General features: G+C 37.5%; 1 protein-coding gene across 3 annotated transcripts in view; it reads left to right on the forward strand.

The window, feature by feature from the left end:
• HDAC9 (histone deacetylase 9) overlaps positions 1-25,599 on the forward strand; it is a 290,614-nt gene that overhangs the window by 44,078 nt on the left and 220,937 nt on the right. The window contains exon 1 of one of the 3 annotated variants that reach the window (XM_084510991.1): positions 16,120-16,138. The exons of the other annotated variants lie outside the window; for them this stretch is intronic. The gene's annotated coding sequence lies outside the window, so the exon portion shown is untranslated. Of the gene's footprint in view, positions 1-16,119; positions 16,139-25,599 lie in introns of those variants that run through there. 3 annotated transcript variants of the gene reach the window in all.

Raw genomic sequence — 25,599 nt, forward strand, 5'->3', positions numbered from 1 at the left:
TTGTTCTGGGGGTGGGGTGGAAGTTGTGTCAGGATGTGACAACATTCACCTCAGAAAATGACTGTGCCACACTTAATTTTGTCAAGTGTCACATATAATGCTGTAATCCAATTCCAGAAGGCTGAAGGCCTAGATTTTCTTTTTTGTCACTACCATCTTTGGACTTCCTAACTTACTGAGGTGGACTGTCATACAGAAAAAGTGTTCTTCACACTGTGTTAAGCATGGGAAATCCTAATGCCCAGGTTTGTGGGACCAGTCCTACCTCTTGTGTTCTTGGAAGGGAACTCAGTGCAGTCAACAGCTTTTTCCTGTTCACAGCCTTTGAAGGAACAGCGGTCTTCTTACAGGCTTGCCAAATGCCTGGGCTTGACCAGGGTGCTTCAGGTGTCAAGGTGCTTGTGGTAACTGGGTTTAAATGGAGGAGCCTGGAGCATAGAAGCTCCTGTGTAAGCCTTGTACTCTGGCCTTCTCCTCAGGGAAGTGCCCTACTGGGCACTGCCTGCCTCTAGTGGCCCAGGGACTGGTGGGGCTGCACCTCTGGCAGCCAGCCCGCTGGGGTCGGACTCACGGTCACTTCTGGGCTGAGAGCCATGCAGGTCCATCACAGGAGCCTGCTCTGCTGTCCGTGAACTTAAGTCTGAGACCTGAAGGAGGCTCAGAAAATGCCCTCAGAACTGTAAGGTGTAGATTTGGGGAACTGCTTTTAGAGCATCTAGGTAAACAACAAAATATATATATTTTTTTTATGTCATTCTTAGCTTGGAATGCTCTTAAAGCTCTTACATTTGAGAACACAAGTAGCGTGGGAGATGCTCATGGTTCCCTGCACAGCTCCGAACTTATTTTACTCCTGGGTGATTTCACTCATTAGGTCGCTGATTCACTTCAGTGAGTACTAAATGATTTGGTGTCATGAGCCATTGTGCGTCTTAGTGTGGGGAGAAGGAGATGGAGGGAGAAGACAGCACTCATTCCCCTCTAGTGTAGGAGAGACCTGCAGCAAGGAGGCTTTGAGCAAGGAAACTGTGATTCTGGAAGCCACCAAGGGGAGGTTATGTTTTAAGAAAGGACTTTCTCAATGGTAGTGCTAGAACAGGCAGCTCTAGTGACTGCCAGCCAGTTGTCCTCACTCTTCTCATTGACTGTTCAGTCATGCCAGGTGTATTTATTCATGCAGCCACAGTGAACCGGATTTGGGAACTGATCCAGGCTCAGCTCAGCTCCCGAGGACAGACAAAAAAGGTATTTTTCAGCCTGGATTGGTTCTTCATTGTGGTTTACTACATAGCCACAGAAACAATACTGTTGGCAAGGTAAGGAAGGAAGAGGGAAGGCAGCTCGTGCACTACCTTTGAAAGAAATGATTTTTGTGATTTTTGAGCAGGAAAAAGAAGCATGACCAGCCTCCAGAACCGTAAAATGACTTAGGCCTAGGTAAAGCTGGAGAGCAGTACAAATAACTTCTTAATACATCCTCACTTTACTGGTCATTCTGGTTTCCAGATGTTAAAGATGCCAGTTCTGTCCATGCACAATTTGGAGGCTCATTGGACCCTTTCTATCCTTCAGCTCAAATGACCAACAAGTTTACATTGTCAGTGTACCACTTTTGAAGTGATATTTCAGTATCCGACCATCAGGCATTTAATATTCATTAGGACTTAAGCAACACAAGCAGTTAGAAGTATGTGAAACTTGTTATGTTGAAATGCCTCAGCCCTGGAAGTGTTCAAGGCCAGGCTGGATGGAGCTTTGGGCAGCCTGGTATAGTGGGAGTTGTCCCTGCCCATGGCAGGGGGATTGAATCTGGGTGATCTTTAGGGTTGCTTCCAACCCAAACCATTCTGTGATTCTATGAAAGATTATGCAGGTAATATTCTCCTGCATGAATTTATAACATTTTTGTAATGATCTGTTTCTAAAATATAAAATTTTGTATTATACAGAAAGTTAGATAAGACACAACAGATAACATAAAGCCTCAAGATGTTAAGCCTTCAAACTTTCTTTTAGTTTCTTCATTCATTAGATAAGCTGTATAGATGTTGATTATACTGAGCACCCTAAAAAGGTGTTTGCCAACTTTATTTTTTTCCCACCCACACACCACCTCCTAATTTTGTCTCTAGCAGCCCAGATGTGTTTCTGCAGAATAAGTGTTTCTGCAGTGATAATTGTAACGCTTATAACAGGTAGTTTGCAGATCCGGTAACTCATAACAAGCAGGACTATTTTGTAGCATCTTAATTTTGAAGCTGGTGATAATTTCAAAACTTCATTAGAAACTCTGAAATGTTATAGTGTAGGGAATATCTTAATTGAGAAATTAAATACTGCTTTGTACCATATAGAAACTGAAGGTCTAACGGAACAATGAAATATGATTTAGTTTTGGGGAACCAAGCTTTACTTAAGACTGTTTTGTGCTGTGCATTTTGTGGGTTGGATCCAAGCTCTGCTGAAATAATAGACTTTGTGGTTTGAACCTGTCTCAAGGCATATTTTAAAAAACATTGATCCTCTCTGGGCAAGCTGGGCAAACACCTGTCTTAAAAATTATCAGTAGCATGGATTCCAGAGTCCCCCTTGATGACTGGTTTCTATGTGCAATTATACTTACAAACATAAGATTCTTTATATTTTTACTAGTTATGTCTGTTTAACATTGCAGTTTAGACATGCATGCTTTGTAAGCCCTGAGAAGTTTTTTGAAAGTTTGTTGTGGTCTGAAATAGATCAGCACACACAAAAATCTTATTTTGGACTGCTGCTTAAATTTGGAGGAGAGGATTTTGCAATCATGTAATCCCTCAATAGTGCCTGGTGGGAGTAAGAGTGGAGTGAGTGAGTGGAACTTATGTGGAGTGTGAGTGGAATATGAGTGTGAATGTGAGTGGACTGAGTTTGGGAATGGAGTATGAAGGTGTGTGGAGTGAGAGTGTGAATGGAATATGAGTGGAGTATGTGTGTGTGAGTATGAGAGGGGTGGGAGTATGAGAGGAGTCTGAGTGGAGTGTGAGTGTGAGTAGAGTATGAGTGTGACTGGAATGTGAGTGGAGTGGGTGACTGAGAGGACTGTGGTTGTGCGTGCGTATGGACTGGAGTGTAAGTGGAATATGAATGAGTGTGTGTGAGAATGAGTGAGAGTGTGAGTTGGAGTGTGAGTGTGTGCGTATGGGTGTGAGAGAGAGTGAGAGATTGAGGGGGAGGGAGAGAGTGCCAGAGGGTGTGTGTGAGTGTGCGAGAGTGTTGGGGAGGGCTGCCAGAGCCTGATAGGAATGGTTTTGCTAAGCAGCCATCTATATTCTTAGGGGAACGCCTGATTTCGGTGAGGCCTGTAGTCATTGGGGCTGTGGTGCATGCTGGTCATGGAGGTGACGGCCTCTGGCTGGGAGTTCGGGCAGAAAGGAAGGCAACCTGACATGATTTGGCAAAACTCCCGTCAGTGAATATAGGATGTTACGAGTTTTTGGCTCGACACATTGGCAGTTTCTGGCAAAACAAAGCACTGAGTCATTTTAGTGTTTCCCAGCTCCCACCCAAAGTGCCCTTTGTTACAAATTTTCATTAAGTGCTGGTTGATCAGCAGACCTGAGAACTATTGATCACTGCCTTCCTTGTCCTCCTGCATTTATTCAGCGTTCTTTTCCTAGGTTGAGGTTTTCTTTTATTTTCTTCTTTACTAGATTGTCCAAATCAATGTCTTTAACCATTTCTCATAAACCATACTGCTAAGTCTTGTACACTTTTTCAGTTTTCTCTCTTAGATTCTTCATTTGCCACCTGAAAGTGTGGCACCTTTTTCCAGGTGGTGATACTGAAGTATCAGAAATATTTACCTTGCATCTCCTGAATCTTCTTCCATTTTTACCGGTGTTTTGGAGAGTTGCCTGCTCTTTGAATAGTTTCTCCTGCTGAGTCAGTTAACTTTTAGAGCACTTTACTACAGAAGGAGGATCAGGGTTACTATTACCCACTGTTGTATTTATTGGTTTATTTTTCTGGGATTTATTTGATGGATCTTATTTTTGTTCATGAGTTTTTATTTTTGCTTCTACACAAAATGTATTCTTTTATTCTTGCATTTGCATTTTATCTTATTTATTCTGTGAGTCCCCCCAGTTTATTAAGATAATTAGAATTAGAATTAGATGATTAGGACATTGCTGTGGCATGAGTGGTGCAGGTGGCAGCTGCTCACATCTGGCTTCCCCCACATATGGCTATTTAAGGCTACATCTGTTCTCTGCAGAGATGAATTTAAAGGCTTTTCAAAACTGAATGTCCGTATCATCTGCGTATAGACGTTTCATGTTGTCTGTATTTATTGCTCTGCTTGGTAATGGAGAGTGATCTGAGTGGCAAATTCATGAAAGTTTACTGAGCTGGGGCATGGTAGATGAAAAAGGTGTTTTCTGTATGCGTGCAGAGCTGTTAGTTATTCTCAGTGTCCTGTGAATCACATCACTCCCTAATCAGAGGGGCAAAAAAAGCTGTTAACCATGTCAACAAACAGCTTGCTGACTCTGGAACAGCACTGGCAATCCTTTGTCTTGCTAGAACATACGGCCCACATGCTGTTTTCATTTAACCAGGGTCTCCTTGTTAAGAATAGAGGGAGCTGAATCTGAATAATGATGCCAGGAGTGTATTTCTACAGAAGCTATTTAATAAAAGCTGAGCAGAACCCCTGCTTTAAAATAAATAAATAAATAAATAAAAATTGCAGCTAGTCTGTGTTTTGAGATAGTAGTATTTTGAGGCAATACCCTGCAATAAAGGCCAGTGCACAACATACACACTTCAAGCTACATGAAGAAAACAGACATGAGATATTTTTCACAGCTTCCCCTAGGGTGCTTGTGTTGTTCCTTAAGCCTTGAAGTATATCTTTAGTGAGGTCAAGTGAATACAGCTCATTTAGATATCCCCAACTCAGATTTCAGTAGTTGCTGTGGGTGCAGACAGCACTCTGGTATTGCTCAAAAGCTGTCTCAGGTCCTGGTGAATCTCATTTTCTTGTGTCAAAACATTCAGCTGTTGCCCTAGACAAGGTTTTGTGGACATATTCCACAAAAGTAAGAGTAAACAAAGACAGGGTAATCCTGAAATAGCCACTGAGTGCTTTGTCTCTTCTGTTCATCTTTCTCACAAAGCCTAGAAGCAGAGAGAGGAACTCAAAATTTAGTGTACCTATATGAAATTACTACATCGCCTTTTCCCTGTGTTATTTCTGTTTACCTTTTCAAACTGGTACATTAGAATATGCCTTTTGCACTGTGTTCTTGGATGCACTTGAGGGGTCTACTTGTTCCCCCACACCAAAAATGCAAGAAAGCTTATTCCTCTGAGAATCACTTTAATTCATTAGCATCCAAGGAAGCTGTGACAAATGACCAGTAACATTTTGATTTCAATGGGCTAACTGGGAGTACCTATAGCCTTATAGAGGCACCATGCATTCTCTGTCAGGGAGACACTAATAGATGGCTGCAGTAGCTGTCTTTGGGGTGCAGATCCGTCTCCAAGGGAAGTTAGCAGTACACTTCTTTCAGCAATAGTAAGAAAGCCCCAGCCAGTCAACTGAATAATGAACTAAAATCAGAATTTGCATGTAGAGTAGGATTAGGAAGAAAGATGTTGACAAAGGGGTTAAAAAAGAAAGCAGCACGGGGAAGGGAAAAAAAGTTAAGAGTGGAAACCCTAAAAGATGTCATAGAGGAGAGGTGAACACTGGATTTGGCTAAAAGAGTAGGGACAAGGTCATAAGAAAAAGGGTACAGAGAAAAAACACACAGAAACGTGAGAATGCATGAGAATAGGTGTGTCTAAAGTGTAAGTAAGGAGTAGTGTTGTTTTTTTTTTTAAAGAGCTTCCTTGGGAAATAGCCTCACTTCCTTTTGCCATCGGTCCTGGGTGTTGTGAGGGAACTTGGACAATTCTCTGGTGTTGAGCATGCCTGTGCTGCTGAAATTGAGGTTCATTTAAAAGTTGGCTAGCACTTTACAGCTAGTCAGTACTTTATGGTGCTGAAACCATTCCCACTGATGGGATTGGAATGTATTTGTTAGCATTAGTTCCTAAGTCCATTATATTGCCGAGGTAGCTCAATGGATGTAGACTGGAAGAGCAAATTCCTTTAATTGCTTGCTAAAGGGATACATGGATTACTTTATTTTTTTATTTTCATACCTCTGGGAAGTATTTCTGGAAACAACAGAAACCTTAAACTTTCCAGGCCGAGAGTGCTTTCTGAATAACTCCGTCTAGAGCCTGCCTCTGGGAGCACTCCCTCTGAGCTTCCTTTGTCACCTCAAGCTGTCCGCTTATGTTCCCGTGGTTAGGGATCAGAGGTGGAGGAGGCTGCAGGTACTATGCATGATATTCTGGGCAATAAAATAGGTTGCAAGTGCATGCAAAACAGAATCAGTGTTAAAAAAATACAATGTGGATTAGTTTTAGTTTTAGTTATGTTTAATTTCTTTATAGATAGATAGTGATCATTTTTTCCCCCGTCAAACGATGATGTTGTATATATGTATGTATATGTGTGTGTGTATGTATGTGTGTTTATATGTAAATCTGCAAATTGGTCTGCCAGTACTTCTTGGACTTGCAACATCCTCTGTTCTGACAGTTTCAGGGCTTTAGTAGGAACAATTATGCATTGTTTTCCTGTCCAGTATTAATTTTCTTAGATGGCAGGGACAGTATGCTACCTAACACAAATGACTGCATAACACACAGAGTTGAGCTGTCCAGGTAATCTATAGAATCGAATTAGAAAAAAAAATATATATTTTTTTGAGCATTTGGACCAGGGTGCAGGTACTCTACCACTAGGACATGCTAGGAGCTTGTTATTTCTGTATTAAATCAGCCTGTTGTCTAGCACTTTCTTCTCCTTCCTGCCGTTCAGGCTCTCTAGAGATGCTTTCTGCAGTCCTGCAAAGAGCCCAGAGGTGAGCAAGGTCTCTTTAATTAGTGCACATGATGTTTTATTCAATCATCCACCCATGTCGCACAGTGACTGTGCCACAAGAATTGCACAAAGCTTTTCTTAACTGTAGGTGGTTGTTCATTTATTAATGTAAACACCATGTGCCTTGGATGTGTGAGCCCTAAAAATAAACTAGCAGAGTTAAAAATAGATTGCTGGGAGTACTGAGATGCTGCTTAATCAGAACCAGCTGCAAGCTGTCTAGAAAATGTAAGTTATATGAGCCAGATGGCTTTTGCCCTTTTTGCTTTAGACAGCATGTAATTTGGGTAACTACAGCTACAGTAATGTATTTTCCCAGTCAAACTGTTTGATAAACATATTTGTTTCGAACAGACACTTCCAATTAGAGAACCAGTAAAATGTTAATTTATTTTAATATTTCTCCACATGGATAAGCCAAAGGAAGGTTACATAATACTAAACTCAAAGGCATGCACAATAGCTGCTCACAGCTGTATTTGGTAGGGACCAGATTATGACTGTGCATCTTTGTACAACAGCACTTTACTCTGGGAACAATCCCACTGAAACCAATGGGAGAATGGCTAAAATCGAATCAATGGCCTAATGATTAGTGGGACTTGTGTGGTGTAACTTTGTAGGAGTAAAGCATTACACAAAATGTAAGCATGTCATAGTGATACCTGGCAAGTGTACGTCAAAAAAACAGCCTCTGTTATTTCAGGCAGGGTTCATTGCAGTATTTTTGCTTAACTGATGGAAAAAAAATAAATCAATCAAAACCTATTCCAAGGCTTGCCAGTTTCCACAGTTTGCTTGCCTGCTCTGGGGGACAAGTTACTTGTCTAGGAAATGAGAAACCAAAGCTCAAGTCTGCTTTATTTGACATGCAACAATCTAGGGGAGGAAATTCTGCTTTGCATGAGGGGCTTGAATGTGAATATCATGCCCTGCTGTAGCATCCTAACTCTGTGTACAAGGTCTACTAATCTGCAGCTGGGGGAGCGCAATGTGGAAGAAGCATAGCCTACTTTGCTATATTGCTATTCAGCATAGGATTTATCAGACTAGGCTTACATTATGTTTATATGAAAACCTGGGCAAAGGAAATAGAATGCATTTCAAGAAGCAGCCTCTATTGGGAGTTGTTGTAACAAAAGCCAGGCTGTACAAAGCTGGAAAGTAGTGATCAGTTTTTTTTTTTTTAGCAGATGAGGACAGAAGATCCCAAAGTGCAGAGATCCAGAAATGAGTTGTGGTATAAGTAAGGCCTCTGAAAACCAGAATTGGTTAAGGTGCCTATTTCTCAGGCAGTTGACACAAATTACCTACAGCTAGCTTGAAGCAGTCATATTTAATGATTAAATATCCCCCTATTCTTCTCACATCAGTTTTTTATGTTTTCCATAATAACTGGATTTACTTAAGACCTGGATGTTCTATTGATGTTTTAGGTTTTTTTTGTTTGTTTGTTTGATTGATTGATTGTTTTTTAATGCTTTTTTAACATACTTACATTTTCTGAGTGAAATGCTTTTTCCTCCATAAATTTTCCTTTACATTCAGTAAGAACTTCTCTTTCCCTGCTTCATCTGATCTCCTGGAATTCCTCAACTTCAGTGTCTACCACACAAATTGTCATAATTTCATAAACTTAAGGCTCCTATGAGAAACCACACAAAAATTCCAGCTTGTCTGTGAAGACAGCACTAGCAACCTGGACTAGCTCAGTGATGGTTGGGCAACATAAGTTCCCCCCCACCCCCAAATATTTATAATTAAATGTATCTACAGTGCAAAGCTATCTGAAATTGGTAGTGTGGCATTCTTGCCATTTAATTCTTTTGCACCTGTCATGCTCATGAATCATGAGATTTATCTTTTTTTTATGAACTGTGGTAAATAGATTAATCCTTTTTTGTGTGGCCTGTACTTTATTATTCTAATTGATGTCAGGCAGAATTTTAGGTTACAAGCTTTCTGGAAACATTTCAATATGAAAATAACTTTAAAAAGTGCTTTGAAAATAGGTTAATTTACATATATTTTTTTAATTGCACTTGTTTGGTCTGTTTGATCATTGGCTGAAACAAATAGTGATTTAAGAACTTGCAAATCTGTCCTTGGTTGAACATGATTGCAAATTCATTTTACAAGTGGATCTTAAAATAGTAACACTTACAGTCAGGTTCTAAGATGTTTTAGGTTGAAATCAAATTATAGGAATTTACTAGTTTTTGACAGGAGAAGTGATAAAGCTGTGCAGATGAATTTTTAAGTAGCTGTATACATGACATGCAATCTTAAACTGATGAATGTCTGGATTTAGATCATCCCAGCTGTAGGAAAAGCTCTGTGATGATTTGATCGCTCCAGGCTTTCGCACTTCAGTGTTTTGTCAGTGACCTAGAAATGGTTCCCAGTCTTATTTACCATAGGATAAATATGACCCACTCCTAAACAGGAGAGCTAGAGAGGAAGGGGAAATGAGTTCCCTTGAGCTCTTAGGTTGAGATTTCAGCATTTCCTTTATTAAGAACCTGTTAGAGGAGAGAAATAACACATTGCATATCTAGTACTCCCTTTCCCACTTATCTGATGGAAAGGTTAAGGTTAGACATAGAATTAGCTTTCCACTGACTGTGCTGCTCAGCAGATCTGACTGGGTACAAGCAAAGAAGCCTGCTGTCTCAGTAGACTTACTTTGCAGTAAACTGTTCTGTAGGAGTAGGTTGCTTTTAGGGTTGGGAAGAGCAAAAGAGGAAACCTTTGGACCAATTTAGAGCAAATCATTTACTTCTGATCTGGTGATTTTACTCTAACTTTTTAAAACTCAGTTAACTTGGTTAACTCAATTAACCTTCTTCTCAAATGCCACATATAAAAGGCATTGCAATGCAAAATTTACTCATTCTCATGTTTTTAGCATGCTTTTTTTTTTTTTTTTTTTCTTTTCTGAATTTCAACTGAATTTCATTAAAGTTTGGAAATAACTTTTGGTTGAACTGATTCTCCGTTGTTTGAAACATGTTAAGTTTTTCTGTTTAAATCCAGGTCTACCACTGACCATGCTAAGATGTAGACTGAGGGGCCTTCAGCAGGAAGCCTTGTAGTAGGAGAGGTTGCTTTCTCTTACTAGTCTTCAGTTCAGGGCTTGTTTTTCTGTGCTAGAAATCCCTGAGCATAGTGGCATGCACCCTAGGTTGTTACAGCAATCAGCTTACACCAATAGTTTAAATATTGGTTTATTAGTGGTTTTGCAAGATTTCTTGTTAATTGAATTAAACGAGCTCATTTCCAAATTTAAGAAATTATTTCTCAGTAAGGAAACCCATACTGAATATCTTCAGGTGTTGAGTTACCCCTTCAGGCTTCTTCCTTTTTTTAATCATGACACTTTAGTATTTTTCAGACGTGGCCTCAGCAGAGTAAGGGAAGGTTGCGAGGACTGGGCCGCATCCTCGGCAGCCAGGTCATGTCCATTGACCTCCATCTTTAGGTCAGAATTCCTTCCTTCCTAGTTGCAGTGCACAGCCTGAGAATTATTATAAGCAACATAGGCTTGGCATTTCCTGTGAGCAATGGGTAATTTTAGACTATTTTACTTACCTGAGTTTGTACATGAAAACAAATCTCACATATTGCTTTCTTATGTTTAGGATGGGTTTATGCCTGTATATAGATAAGAAGAAGATGGCTAAGCAGTGAAAATAGCAAAGTGACCACAGATTTCACTGTATGTACTTCTGCGTTACTTCATTTCAGATTCTAAGGGAAAAAAAATGTTGTTTTGGAAAATGCTAAATTAATTTCCTATATAAAAATAATTTTATATGGCTATTATGATTGTTTCCAGATTTAGCTGGAAATCTCCCTCTGAGATTACTTTTAGTGTGAGTCTAAAAATACAGCTTTGTCCTTCTTTTAACACTACCACCAGAAAGGAGAAATTCTTTATTCCAAACCTAATAATTTAAATGCAAATGCCTCTTTTTAAAACAGAAAAAAAATGAGAAAACTGTAAAGGCTAATGCTTTTTATAAGGGGTCTTACATAACTGTAGTGTATGCTTTTAAAACTATCCAGTCTTTTCTGCATACCATTTCTGAGATCTTTGGGCTTGTTTACACAAGAACACTCCAAAAAATTAATCTACAGTAACTAGAATTATAAATCGAAGTGGGTAGTTAAATTGTATTAAAACCTTGTTCAGCATGCATTCAAAATTAGAGTTCCATAATTTAATTTATCTTAATTTATTTTGGATGTGAACTAAGCTACACTGAATTAATTTAATCCTGAAAGAGTATCCATAATAGAGTTTAGTTGGTCTAACCACTCTTCTTTAAAAGGAAATCTGGATTGTTTTAATGCATTTCATGTTCATCAGAAAGTCTTCTTCATTTAAGATGAAATTTCAAAGAATTGCTATTGTGTATGTTTTGTTTTTTTTTTTTTTTCCTGTTTTAAATTTACAGTGTTACAATAAGCATAACCCTTTACTCACCCATGTTTGGTTCTTACTGCCTCAGGAGATCCACATTAACATCACACTGAAACCAGAAAAATTACTCTGTGTCATGCTATGACTACAGAATTGGCTCAAGTCACTTGAATTGGTTATTTGTAGTTCATAATTTGAATAAATTACAGAACAGTCTGTAAGTACAATTAAGAGCTGCTGAGTTTTTCCATGTTTTGTTGAGAGGAAGTCAAACCAAAGTGCTCAGAAAAAAGCATTCTTCACTGTCTTAATAGACCCAGCACAGCCCTGGGAATATTTGGGCTTTCTTGAGGTGCTTGTTTCATTAGGACTATGTGAGATCTGGCTATGTCTTTTCCATTACCTAAAAGAGGCCTTGTTTGAATTGCATGGTCATCCTCTTTTGATTTCACTGAACTTTTTTTTTTTTTTTTTCCACATTCATTGGAAGAGTGTCCTTGAAAGCTAGGCTGGAACCACTTCAGGGTTAGACCCTCTTGTTTTTCCCTCACCCTGGTATCTATCAATTTCATAATCTGTATTAAAGTTGATTGCTCAATTGGAAAACCAATATAAGATTTAAGAATTTATATAAGATAAGAATACAACCCTCTTCTTAACTGTCAGCTTTACAGTTACTTGAGTTGTTTATGCTATGTATGCCTAGAAAGCTGTAGCTATTGTAGGTGTTCCATGTTACTGTTCCTTTTGTTAGCAGATGTAGTAGAAGAGGCTCCAGAAGTTTTCATCGATTGGAACTTGTCCCATCTGTTTAAATGTATTTTGTTTTTGTTTTTGTTTTTTTTTTTGGTTACCTGTATTTTAAACCAATTTTGAGAGATTTTTTTTGTGACTGTTCTTCAAATATACTTGTTAAGTTATATGAAAAACATTTTCTTCATATCTTTTAGTAGTGTCAAATTTTTTAAATAATAAAATTTCAAAAGAAATGAGTGCATGTTATTTCTTTATCTCTGAGGATTTAGGGTTTATGATGGTGACAGAAATGGAAAAGGAAAAGATTATCTCTTTCTGGGTCTTTTCTTATATATGCTAAAGAGTTAATTTTTCAGTATTTTTTATTTTGGTGGGTATCTAGGTAATTTCATTAACTGTGATGATCCAAGGCCATCTCAGCCTTGTAACAGTAACATATCCTAACAGTTCTCATCTTCCTTACATTTTTTAAAACGATGCTATATTTTTGCATATTGGCCTTTTGGATGAAAGAGTCGTATCATTTTACAGAAGATTCTAATACTAGTTTGAAAACTATTGATGCTACCGCTTGACTTAACAGCAGTTTGACCCTTGTCAGTGCTTATCTGATCCGTGTATCCTTAGGATGACTTTTTCCTAAGTTGCCACACTGATACTTCTCTCAACCCCACCTCCAAGTCATAATTTTAGTTGTCTCATGCCAATCTTCTGTGCCCAGTATGCGTTCGAAATATTTATTTGCAATTCTATTGTGAGTAAATTAAAATAACTTTGTTGAAAATGGCTTAATAGAACTTGACTTTCCTATTTTTCAGTTCCTGTATACTTGTATTCTGATCTACTGAAAAAGTTAACAAGTGAAAGGTAAAAGAAATGCAAATACTTCCTATACATGCCTCCAGCATATCCTCTGTGTGCTTGAAGAGATAAAACTACTTTTTAAATTCTTTGATAATATTCCTAATGACAACTCAAAATTGTGGATTTTGTCTCTCTATCATACTTTGTTGATAGAAAGTATAATTACAAAAAATGCAGGACTTGCACAATCTAACAACAGTGATCAGGATTATTCAGCAGCAGGCTGAGTATGAATTTAGAAAAAAAATAGCTTTCTTGTAAGTGGAAAACAGTATCTGTATGTAATGTAAAAATATTCACTTAAAATATTCACATTTTACCAATGTGTGTTATTTAAACTCCTAATACTTATTTGCATTTCAAATCAGTATCTTTCCAGTATCTACTGAACTGTTTGTAGTTGAGAAGTTCTGTGTTATTTCATTGCAAATATACAACTGTGAGAAAGCAATAAGCAATATTAATTTCCTGAAGTACTTTTAAATTATATGTTCTTTTAAAATATACAGAAGCAATGGAATATGTTTTTGGTGGTATTTATTTATTATTATTTTTTAAGACATAAGAGATGCATTGGCATTTTCAGGTGTTTAACTTGGAATGATTCAAATATACATGTAGTAGTCCTTTCTGATAATTTAAATGCATGGTATGAGTTAGCTCCTGAGGTACTTTGCAGCTTGGTACTGACCAAACTAACATTTCAGATGGAAGATTTCAGGTTTTCAGTTAGCACAAATAAGCACAGCAGCATGGTTTGCTAAGACCAGTCCATCTTCACCTCAGTGAAGAAATAGATCCTACAAAACTTGGTAGAAAAGTCTTCCCTGTCCTGGACAAGACAGCAGGGACTGTAAGGAAGAGTGGAATTAAAAAAGATGCACTTAGGAACAACAGTAGAAAAAGAGCTTCACTGTAATAAAAGCTTAAATCCTTTTGAAGGGTTCAACAATCATGTAGGTGAAGGGGATTTGGGCGGTGTGGTCTATTTGGATTTTCAAGAGTTTTTTGTGAGAGACGGTAGTGAAGGTTTTTAAGGAAACGTGATCTGAACTGGTATATGAGGGAAAATTCTTTGCTACTGAGGCAGATAGGCCGAGAAAGTGGATAAAGGTAGGACATGGGCAGAAATAAAGGTTACAAAGTATGTTCTGGAGGGGTATCAGCTGGGACCTATGTTGTTCAGCAGTTTCTAATTAACCCCAGAAGGGGCTGAGCTCTAAAGCAGGAAATTATGCTGGTAATGTGAAGCCATTTAGTAATTAAAGATGAGAGGCAGTTGTAAAGAATTGGAGAAAAACAGTTTGGATTTGAGCAGTGAAGTAGCAAATAAAATTCAGTGTGGATGAATGGGAAGCAATGTACATGAGGAACAGTTATTGTAATATTGTGTATGATGTGTTGGGCTCCAAAAATAGTGCAATCACTAAGGAGTGATTTTAAGTCATGAGATTTTAATATTCCCATGAAAATATCTAATGAGTAGTACTCAGTAAAGTGAGTTAAGTACTTAGAATTATTAGGAAAGAAATAAAAAATACAAGCCTGAATACATTGTTATACCAGTATATAAATTTAAGGTTTTCCTAGACAATGGTACAGTGTGCAGCTTTGTTTCTTTCATCTCGGAAAGAATTTGGTAGAAAGAATTTTAGTACAAAAAGACAATGATCTGTTATGGAAGAGCTTTCTGTATAAGGAAATAAGAAATTTAGTAGTCCTTGGTATAAGCCTGCAAAGTCATAGATAGCATGGGAGAAGGTTGATATGGTTTAGTTTTCTCTGTTTCTTCATCAAATGAATAGGAGGCAGGTTTGAAATAAACAGATTTATTCTTCCTAGTCAACAGAGGTGGAAAGCCTTGCTGAGGATATTGCTGGAGCTAAAATTATTTATCTGTGTTGAAGCGAAGTCTGGACAACTACATGGTGAGAAATGCATGGTTACACAATATTCAGAGATCATATTAGCCTCAGAAAGATCCTTAAGTAGAAGGTATTTGGAGTCTGGAAGAGTATCCAGAAGAGTATCATACACATCCCATTTTTACTTTTCCCTAGACGTCTGCTTATGAATATTGATAAAGATAAGATATTGACCTTATCTTATTCATGATCTAACAAACAATTGTTGTTGCATATTATCTTTGTTGTTTTCCCAGTTTTAAACTAAGCTTTTTATAGATCATTCCTGTTTAAAAAGAAAAAAAATGAGAACACAAGTCCATGTCTTCATCACTTAATGGAAGAAACTGTGAAAACAGTACCAAGTAGTTTGAAGGCTCTTTTAGATGTCTAGCATTATTACTTTTGAGTAATGAATAGTTACAATAACTGAATATTAGCTCTTTACGCTGTTCATATATATACTTACATATTAGAATTGTTTATATGTATACATGTATGTTTATAATAATATAATATATATAATATATTATATTATTATTTTATATATATATATAATATTACTAATTCACAGTTGGACCCATTTAGGACTGTGAGATGCTTCAGGTGTATGTAGACAATGGTCTTCTGTCTTAGTGGTAGTTGTGTTTTTGTTGGAGTTCCCTTTTGCTTAGTAAAAGAATTGTTCACAGGAATATGCCCTGCAAAGACTCTATGCTGTTAAATAAATTGTTTTTCGTAACTATCCATTAGCATCTAATATTGAAAATCTATTCTGGTAGCCAACAGTACTAAAGCAGAAAAAATACCTCATGTAGTGTTGACTTTAGTTTTCAGTTTATAACTATTATTCTTCTGTAGAAACAGAACACACTAGCTTCCAAGGTGAAGTAGTGGGGTACAGGCAGCAAAGAATGCTGTAGATTGGTTGGGTCTGTGCAGCTGCAGGTGGATTAATGACAATTATTAAATGCTAATGACCCAGCTAGGTTGTGAGGTGAGGCAGTAATCTGACTTGCAGGTAGATAAACTATGGAGATAAATGTAGAGTTTATCATTGTAAGAGGGAGTATTTCTGATGGCTAAAACAGCATGACAATTACATGTTTTGCTTTTGTTCTGCTAGTTTATGTAAGTAAGGGAATTTACTTGACAGTGGTGTGTGTAGTGGAGAAGAACATGGAAGAGTGGAAACCACCACAGGTCAGTGTGTGGCTGGGGGCTCCCTCCATGCCACTGGGCAAACAGAGCCAACTTCCCCTGTCAGAGTTTTTCACACCCTGGTGGGTTGCATAGAGTGGGCCAGTTTGTAGCAGGCATCATTTTCTGAATACAGAAAATCCTACAAGAGTAGTGTATGGGATAGGTGGTATTGAGAGGGCAGTGCTAGTAGAAATATATTTGTGAAAGAATAGTTCCATTGTTGTTAAGTACATGTAAATAACTTTTCCTTGGATAATGATTATTGGCTTTGAGGACTGTGGGAAAATAGATTAAAAACATTGAAGTTAAAAGGTGTGAAGACACGCACAAGGGAAGGTAAGTGCACAAAGTTTCATAAATTATTTGTTCATGTGTAATGTCCAGAAACTGCTCTAAGAACAAGGGCTCTGCTGGACTGGAGTTGTGCAACTAGCATTTGAGGCAGTCACCATGTGGTAAAGTGACACCATTTGCAACCGATTTTCAGAATTCTTGTGTCCAAAATCTCTTTTGCTGAAGTTTTAAGGAATTCTTAAAAGTAGCATGTGTCCTCTCAACATCCCTAAACAAATGAAAACTTTCTTGGTATTTGAAGGCTGGTAAAACATGTAGGAGCTCTATCAAGACAGTGATTAGTAGCTTGCTCATAGAGGAGCTTCAGAAAGTCAATAGTCCAGTTATTTGGTTTAGTGAGCCCTTTTTAGACTGAACCTTATAAAATCAGGAGCAAATAAATTACTTTGTCAAAATTAGTTTTTCATGTATATATTTATGCACTTTAGAAGATATTTACATATCTGTATAATAAATTTCTTGTTCTGTAGTCATTAGTTGTATTGGGTAGAACATGTACAATCGATATGGTTGAACAAGTGATACTTCTTACTTCATATGATTAAGTTCCACACAATGTTCTCTAAATAGACAAGAAAACACAGTGGGGGTAAGCTATGTATGCATATCTAGAATGGAAAATAGTATTATACTTTAGCTAGTTATGTCACGCGAAATTCCTATTTATTAATATCTGTACAAATTCAAAATTATTGTGATGATTAAAAATGGGGAGGGAGACGGTCAAATTATTTTTCAAATCCTGTAGGAAAAAAGAGTAAGTAAATACTAGGGCTTTCAAATTACCATTGCTTAACTAATTGCTATTCAGATGCTATGCAGATATTAGTGTTTGAATTTGCCTCAGACATGAGAAGTTTAACTTGCTGTCACTGAGTATGATGGGATCAAAGATTTAGAAAAATGCTTACCAGGTTTGTGAATGGTTTTTAGATCTTGTGGATGTTTAGCATTCTTTTTCACCCACCCTTTAGTGAGGTAATCTTACAACTTGGGACACTACTGTTTTCCATTCAGAAACATTTACAATAGCAGAAAAAGTAATTAGAGTTACTAGGAGATAGGATATGAGACCGTTCCTGTTTGACAGACGTCGACCAGAGGGAAAACGTGTAAAACTTCGTCCTTTTTCCTCTCAGCTGTCCCCACCAGTTGATTGGGAACTGATTAAAAAACAGGTTTTGGTGCCCTCACTTAAAATAAACTTAAGTTTGGTGGAGAGGTATAGGAGCATGCTTCATTAGGTACTCTTTTTCTGTCATTAAAGTAATGTGGAAACTGGCCAAAAAGTCTCTAAGTTTATCTGAAGTAACACTTGCAGCTTTGTGGAAGTATGCGGCTGAGTAATAGTACAAAAATAGCAAGTTATTTTGAGGAAGAGCATATGTTCTATAACAATGAGAAATTGGTATACAGATAAAAGAAATTATGGATCTAAATATAAATTTCAGATGAGAAAGATCTGTGGCTTAGTGCCACACAGTCTTCTGTATATACAGCCATTAAAAGTTGTTTAATGCTCATTCTTCTATCATAGTTATTTAAAGATGCATCATCATTGATAAGTTGCTGCTCTGCCTTAAAGGCGCACATTTTGTAGTCTGTAACGGTACAGATAATAGGCACTTCTATATTAGACTGCACACTGATATACAGGGTACCGTACAGCAATAATTGCACGCTTTTTTTTTTTTTTTTTTTACTTACAGGAAAGGTACATTGCAGAACCATACTATTTGCTTACTATTTAAAGACACTGACAGCCAAATGCAGCTATCTCCTGTTAGAATTCAAAATGAAGAAAACATTGGAACAGACTCACAGGTTACTTGAGAAGGCATTTAGCTATATGTGCTTAGACACAGGAAAACAACTTCAGCTTGTAAAATATAGTGTATACCATGCTTCAGCAGATAATTGCAGATTTTTTTTGTGCATTTTTTTTTTTAAGACGGAGAAAAAAAAAAGCTCTGAGGTACTTCTCTGAGGCTTAAAATTTTCCTCCACAGAAGTCACTTTATTTCATGGAAGAGATTTTTTATTTTTTTTTGTAAAGAAACTAACGAACACAGTGCAAGTTGACAGTCAAAATTGCTACTTCTGAATGTTTTTTATTTTTCCTAGTTTCTCCTTAAATGATTAGAGATCGGCATACATAAAAATCCTACTGATGAGCAGAAGAAGAGATTAGATTAAGTTGCAATTAGATTTGGAAAGCTAGAACCTAAAGCACTGCCAATAAAATCTGCATAGAGCCACTTAAGTTCTATGTGGTCAGTGTAAAACTCTTTTTTTGAAAGCTGGAGAGTGATTATGTACAATATAATCTTTATTGTTAAATTTTAACTTTGCAGGAGGTAAGTTTAAAAATATTAGACCTTATGAAAGTCTCTGCACATCAAAAATTAGTTCTCATTTGATTTGTCACTAAATTTTTTTCTTCTTTTCTGAACCACTTACACTTCAAAAATTCTAAATGCCAACTTGCTGTTGTTTGCCATCCCTAAGCAAGATGGATTTGTGCAGTACTTCTCTTTCAGAAGAGGAAGAAATGCAAAGGAGAGCAGCACAGGATTTAGGAGAAAAAGCCAAGGCAAGGTTAAAGAATTCAGCTGTCATTAGGTATATCATCTCTGAATAGTTTAAAATTTGTTTTCACATCTATCCTCTTTCTCTTAGTAATCAGCCTGATCTGATTAGTGTCTGTATAAACTACCTGTGTTGCTGAGGAGAAACAAGGAGTAAAGGAAAATTCCAACAGTGACACAGAAAATTACAGAGAAACTGGGAGAAAAGAAGGGAAAAAAAAATCTGTAAGGGATTTTCCTCTTCTGTTTTTTTTCAGATGTTTTCTCTGTAATGCTGAAAGTATGAGAGACTAGTAAATTTAGTAACTTTAGCTCTTGCATTTACAATTCCCTGAAAAAGAGAGGCCAGTTTCCTAGGAGCTCGTAGTGATCGCTGCAGTTAAAGTAGTGCCAAAAAAGGGAAGCATTGGAGGTAAGGTGCTCTAATGTTAGTGCTCTAATGCAGAAGTGTCTGTTTGGTTCCTGGAGTTGTCTTCAAATTGTAAAAGATAAAGTAAAATAAGTAGGTAAATGAATAAAGATTTAGTGATTTTTCTTTATATCCAGGATCTGTTCTGTAGGTGCTTTTGGTACGTGCTACAGTTCCTGGCTGGGCTACATACTCAGTTTTATTTCCTGTGAAAATAAGCGTGCAGAGGAATAGCTGATGGATGTCTGGACCTCAGCCTAATACAGAATTCAGATGCAGTCTGGGAACTTAAAAATAAGCAAATTATTGGCAAAAAGGCAGGAGAACACAAAAATATCACTATCTGCCCCAGCCAGCTGAGAAATCTGGACAGTTATGGAGTTGTCCTATTGAACACTTTTGGCTAAAATGAGCCATAGGAGTATGCTCTCTGACCGTTTGGAGAGAAGGTGGAAGAGCCTTTTCTATGATAAGGCGGGGGGGGGGGGGGGGGAAGCAAAATGTCTTCCATGGTGTGTTTCCTCTATAGGGATATTGCTAGTACTCTATTTCACTTGTTTATTCTTGTGATTTAAGAAAAGCTCTATCCAAAACGCTCCTCATTTGGAGCTTTGTGCATCCATGCCATATGTTAAAAACATGGGGAAGAGTAGTTGTAGAATCTGTGCAGCAACACTTGTCCTTTATCTCCCTCCCCACCCACACTGAAATAACAGACTTGGAGTCTGTTATCCTCTGCACTGCTTTTTCCTCCTGTGAATGCTGATTTTCCAGATGTACCAGGTCAATGCTCTCCAAACTGACCAGGGATTTTAATTTTATTTTATTTTTCTTGGTTTTGTGACTCACAATTTGAGGACCTATTTTTAGGTTCTTTAAAGCACTGGAGTGGTGTATCTGGAATAAGTAATCCAAAAATTGAAACCTTAACAGCAACTGAAGGTGAATATAAAACATCACTTTGAGTTTTTTGAAGTACTGCTGCAGCTATGTTGTATACCAGCTCTGTAACATGTTTTATGCCATTTTTCATACTTTCAGTTTGTCATCTAGGAGTTAAAGGAAACTTTTTAAAGGTCCCAGAAGCCAACTTGAATATTTTTGACACAGCTTAAATGGTGTAGTCTCAAGTGAGAAATTATATCCCATGTAACTTTTACATTCTAGTATTTTGGCTGATTTCCAGAGTTGCTGCATACTCTGAAATGTGCAGAATAAGAGGGCAAAATATCTCATCCTGTCTGATCTAATCTTGTTTAATGTTGTTTCACTCTTAGCATCCTGTGACGGTCATTTTTAGCTATGGGATCATAAACAGCCTTTAATATTTGTCTTCTTTCACACTGAGAATAAAGGAAGCATCTAGAACATATTATGAAGTTGAGTGCGTGCAAACATCTAGTAGATCAGAGTTGTTAATAGTAGTGTTACAAAAGGTGGTATTACCATTTCACACTCAAAGTAACTCTGCACAGATGTAAAACTGATGATTTTGCACTGCATAAGCATTTGGCAAATGAAACATCACTGAGTATTAAACAGAAACCATTATGCTTTTGTTATTAATGATTTGGCCTTGTGCGTAAGGTGCTTAATTCTATGTGTTTTGATAGGTAAACCTCAGTTTCTGAAAATGGTATGATTTAAAATGAGTAGTTACCTCCCTTCAAAAGTTTCAACATGTAATTCTTTGTGATAGCTTGACATACGTTGCTTTGGTCATCTGTTATTACTATTTTTTTAAGACCTACTTGTGGGGAATGGCCCTGATTGTATTACCGGAGGTAACAGGGAGTTGGATCATAACGGGAAACATTATCTGGGAAAATTAACTTGTTCTAAAATAGGTTTAGAAGTTCTGGCATCCTTAGAGTCTTATCATGTAGTGAGAATCTGTGATATAAGAACAAATACCTACAAAATATGTCTTCTCTTCTGGCAGTGGAACATAAACAACATAAGAAGGTAGAGAGACACTTGTTTGTGACTATCACTCATTGAGGGGGCAGCACTCAACCATCTTGGAGCAACTCCATCCTGGAACAGCTTGAGGGGCCCATCCTTACATGATCAAGACACAAGTTAGGTTTGTCTTCTACACTCCGAAAATACGCTGTTATTTTTCTAAACTAAATTTTCAACTTGAGTAACGTGAAACAGAACAAAGAAGGTCTTCATCTAATCTAGTGCTTATTTAGCCTCATTGTAGGAGAAGGCTAGGATTATTTGGATGTTAGAGAAGCCTCAAGGTAGTCCTGAAAAGTACAGCTGGGGATGATTCAGCTGTAACATCAATAATTCTGGAGGTTTCCTCTGAAAGAGTTCTCAGCCTCAAGAAGAGCTACTGCACGCAGTGCTGCATGGACCTTGAGAATAGGAAAACTATTTATTTTTTTTTTAATTTTTATTTTTTACCCCCCAGAACTTTTATAGAATATAAAGTTCTGTGACTGTCTGAGGGCTACATCATAGCACGTATCACACATATTATGATGTGCAACAGTGACATTGGGGAACTGAATTAGGACCCTTTTCCAGTCTGTTGAATTGACTGTAACTTTGTTTAGTAGTAAAAGGTCAGTTTTAAAAATTATAACATTTCTGTCTTGTCCCCATGGACACCTTTTTGTAGAATCTTTTTTTTTTTTTTTTCTTCCTCTCTTTTCTCTCCACCCTTTCGGCAAACATTATAAAGAAACAGCTTAGGGAAATGAAACAAGCTGTCCAAATTTGTAAAAGTTGCACTTCCTCAAGGAATTTCAGCAATGTATAACAGTTGGTCTAAATGGGGATTGGAACAGTTTAGATATCTTTATTTGTTTTTATTTAAAATGGGAAGAAGAACTGTAATGATTTCTTCAGAGAGCAAGGATGATTTTTTAGGAAATGGCTTGATATTTACATTGTCTTCCGGTGTAACTGTTAACTAATAGATATTTAATATGTAAAACAAAGCTTTGCCTATTTTATAATGTGTTTTTTCAAAATGAAAAACATAGCTATTTTTTTGTGTTGCAGTGGTGTTAATGTAGAAATGTGAGCAAACACAGCAGTGTTTGCACATTTAGAAGTGGAATGGATTAGTAGTAGACGCCATAGTTAACTGCACCAAAATGTGTAATGTGCCCTTGGTGTATGGCATGTTTGCCATGTGGCATATATATTAGCTATATACATGTATATATTGTGACTAATGAAGAAAGCTGTATGTTACTGTTCTACCTAGAATATTTTATATCTGTTTTAAAGCTTACTCAATAAGCTAGTTTGCAAATGAATGCTGAGATTTCAGCAGATAATGAAAGGATTTTTGTATTGATTTTTCTAGAGACAAGAGTATCCACTTCATGTGATGCAATCCATACATAGCATTAGTAATTTCGACCTGTTCTTGTGATTTAAGCAACTGCTTTATCTTGTGCTGTGATTCTTATAATCTGTAGAAAGGCAGAAGCAGATACAGAGAGGAGTTGTGTGCAGGGCATACTAATAGGATTGCCAGCTCTGCTTCTCTTATGAGTTCCAAAGACCCCAGATTTGTGTATCTTCAGGGAAAGTACTGAAAGCTTTTCATGGGGATTTGAAAGACAATTTACTGATTTAGTAACTAGAGAGAGAATCTGACAGCTACTTTTGTGGGGCAATTTTAAGTGTAGTTTTGTTGTTTTGAGGTATAGTTAGCATACATAAAGCACTGTTTCCCTTTTGTGTTTACAGGAATGTTGAGTGTTTGAATAGACTTGTTTGAAAGCATATCTTCAAAGTGTGCAGGTAGTGATGGTAGGTAGATTCACAGAATGGTTTGGGTTGGAAGGGACCTTTAAACCTCTAGTCCAAGCTCCCTATTCAGGGAGACCTTTATTGCAAAGCTTAGATGGAAAAAGGTAAATTCAGAAGTAATGGATAGTTTAGAGGAAAAAAAAAAAATACCGTGAGGGTGGTCAAACAGTGGAACAGGCTTCCTAGAGAGGTGGTTGATGCCCCATGCCCGTCAGTGTTCAGGACGCATTTGGACAATGCCTTCAATAGTATGCTTTAACTTGCAGTTAGCCCTGAAGTGGTCAGGCAGTTGGACTAGAGGATCTCTGAAGATCCCTTCCAACAGGACTGTTCTATTCTATTTTACTCCATCTATGCTATTTTGATTTAAACGAGGTGTATTCTGTAAGCTACCAAATATTACACTGACTATGGAGTAGACAAAAGACCTATATGCAGTCATCCTTCCCTTTCCCTCTTTGATGAGGCTGAATGAGCACAGTTCAATTGAAGTCAGTAAAGGAGTACATATATGTATACTCCAGCTGGGGGTCTTATCCTTTGGGTAATCTAAATTCTGTTCTAGATTTTACTACAGACTACTTTGTCGCACATTACAATTGAAATTTCTGGATCACCTACAGCTAGAAAACCAGGGAAAAATGTAAAGATGCCTAGATGATGTGGCATTATTTGAAGTCAATAACCCTTTTTCATATTATAATGTTAGTAGTAGCATTGCACCATGAGTTAACCAGTAGTAGAAAATCCAAGTATAGAATCCTTGGGGCTATGCTGTTAGCATAGCTGTCCACTACTCAGTAATACTCTTTTTTTTTTTTTTTTTTTTTTAAACTATATTTTAAATACGATGTTGTGCAGCTGTCACCTTCCACAGCATGTGTGTGTTTATTTATTTATTTTTGTTATTGTTTTAAGCCTTTGAGGTAAATGAAGCACCACTGGTTGAGTATTTGACTTGAAGACAAGTGTCTGTGCAGTAGGAATGACAAACACTTGGAAAATAAGGCAATGCCTCCTGGGTAAAGGAGATAAAAGGGAAAAATAATTATCCATTGGAATAACATAAATAATGTGTCATTTGTATTTAGTGTACTTTTAAATGTTGATGTGAAAATCTCCTGTATTAGGAGTTACTTGCATTCAGTAACTTAAGAAATTCAAATATATATATTCATATATTTTAAAGAAGTAGCTTGACAGAAATCCTGTAAAGTGAAGAGGGAGGTTAATTCTCCTCTTCAGTGGACTGTCAAAAAAGATGTATATCTGAGGGAGTAAAGGAGAAAATTGATCGCGTGTTAATGATCATTTAGCATAATGTGCACGACACGTGGATATTGCAGTAGATGCTCAAAATATGTAAATAACCTTGAGTTTGGATGAGCCAGTGTAGTAATTATTTCACAAGTGAAAAGGAATGTTTAAAAAGCCTTAAGAGAAGACGTTTTCTTGGCATGTGGCTAAAGATACAGCAACCCACCCTCAATTTCCCTGAATGAGTGTGGTGGAAAGCCCTCAAAACTGCTCCGAATCTATCAGGCTCAGATTTCTTTGCATCAGTGCAGCCATTAGGAGGGAGAGAGAAGCTGTGCTTAAGCCAAAGGACATCTTTAGTGTTAACAATGGTAACAGCCAAGCTGTGAGTGAATGCATGTTGGAATAAATACATGCCATACGTGGCTTTTACCATCAAAGTGAAACTCTGGGACAGTCTTAATAGGGAGAAGGGGAGACCCCTAGCAGTTATGAGTGTGAAATACTTGCTTACTATACCAGGAAACTGTCAGGAACAGTAGACATCACCTGGTCCACATTCTTACTCCTCCTGAGCAAAGTGCCGTCCCATAACCTCTACAAGTTGCATTTTCTCCAGGTTGTGGAGAGTCTCAGTCTGTCCGGACCCTGCTTTGTCCTCTCAGGAGAGGGAAAATGGTTCCACAGAGGTTGGTTAGCAAGTAAATAGCTCTATTAATTTCTTAGATATTGTAAGGTCGTTTGCATTGTCAAGCTACAGGAAATGGTGCTTGGCAATACCTAGCTAAATGCTGTTGCTGGCAAGATGAAACTAAAACACTATGGTGAGTGTCCTGCTGTGAAAGAGAGTAACAATGTGTGCAGAACACACTTCAGTTGGGCACGATGAAAGTTCTTTTGAAATACAGCTTCTCCAGCATGCTAGCTGAGCAATCCCTAGCAATGGGTGAGAGAAGGGAAATGCGAGAGGCAGGGGAAGTATGATAGAGCCTGTGCTGGGTGTTTGTGAGGTTGTTCTTTCTAGAAAAGCCAGAGAGCTTCTGTAGGCTGCTGGCTGGGATAGTGCCTGTGAT

This window comes from Aythya ferina (genome assembly GCF_964211825.1).
Source record: "Aythya ferina genome assembly, chromosome: 2".
In the NCBI taxonomy this organism is placed as follows: Eukaryota; Metazoa; Chordata; class Aves; order Anseriformes; family Anatidae; genus Aythya; species Aythya ferina.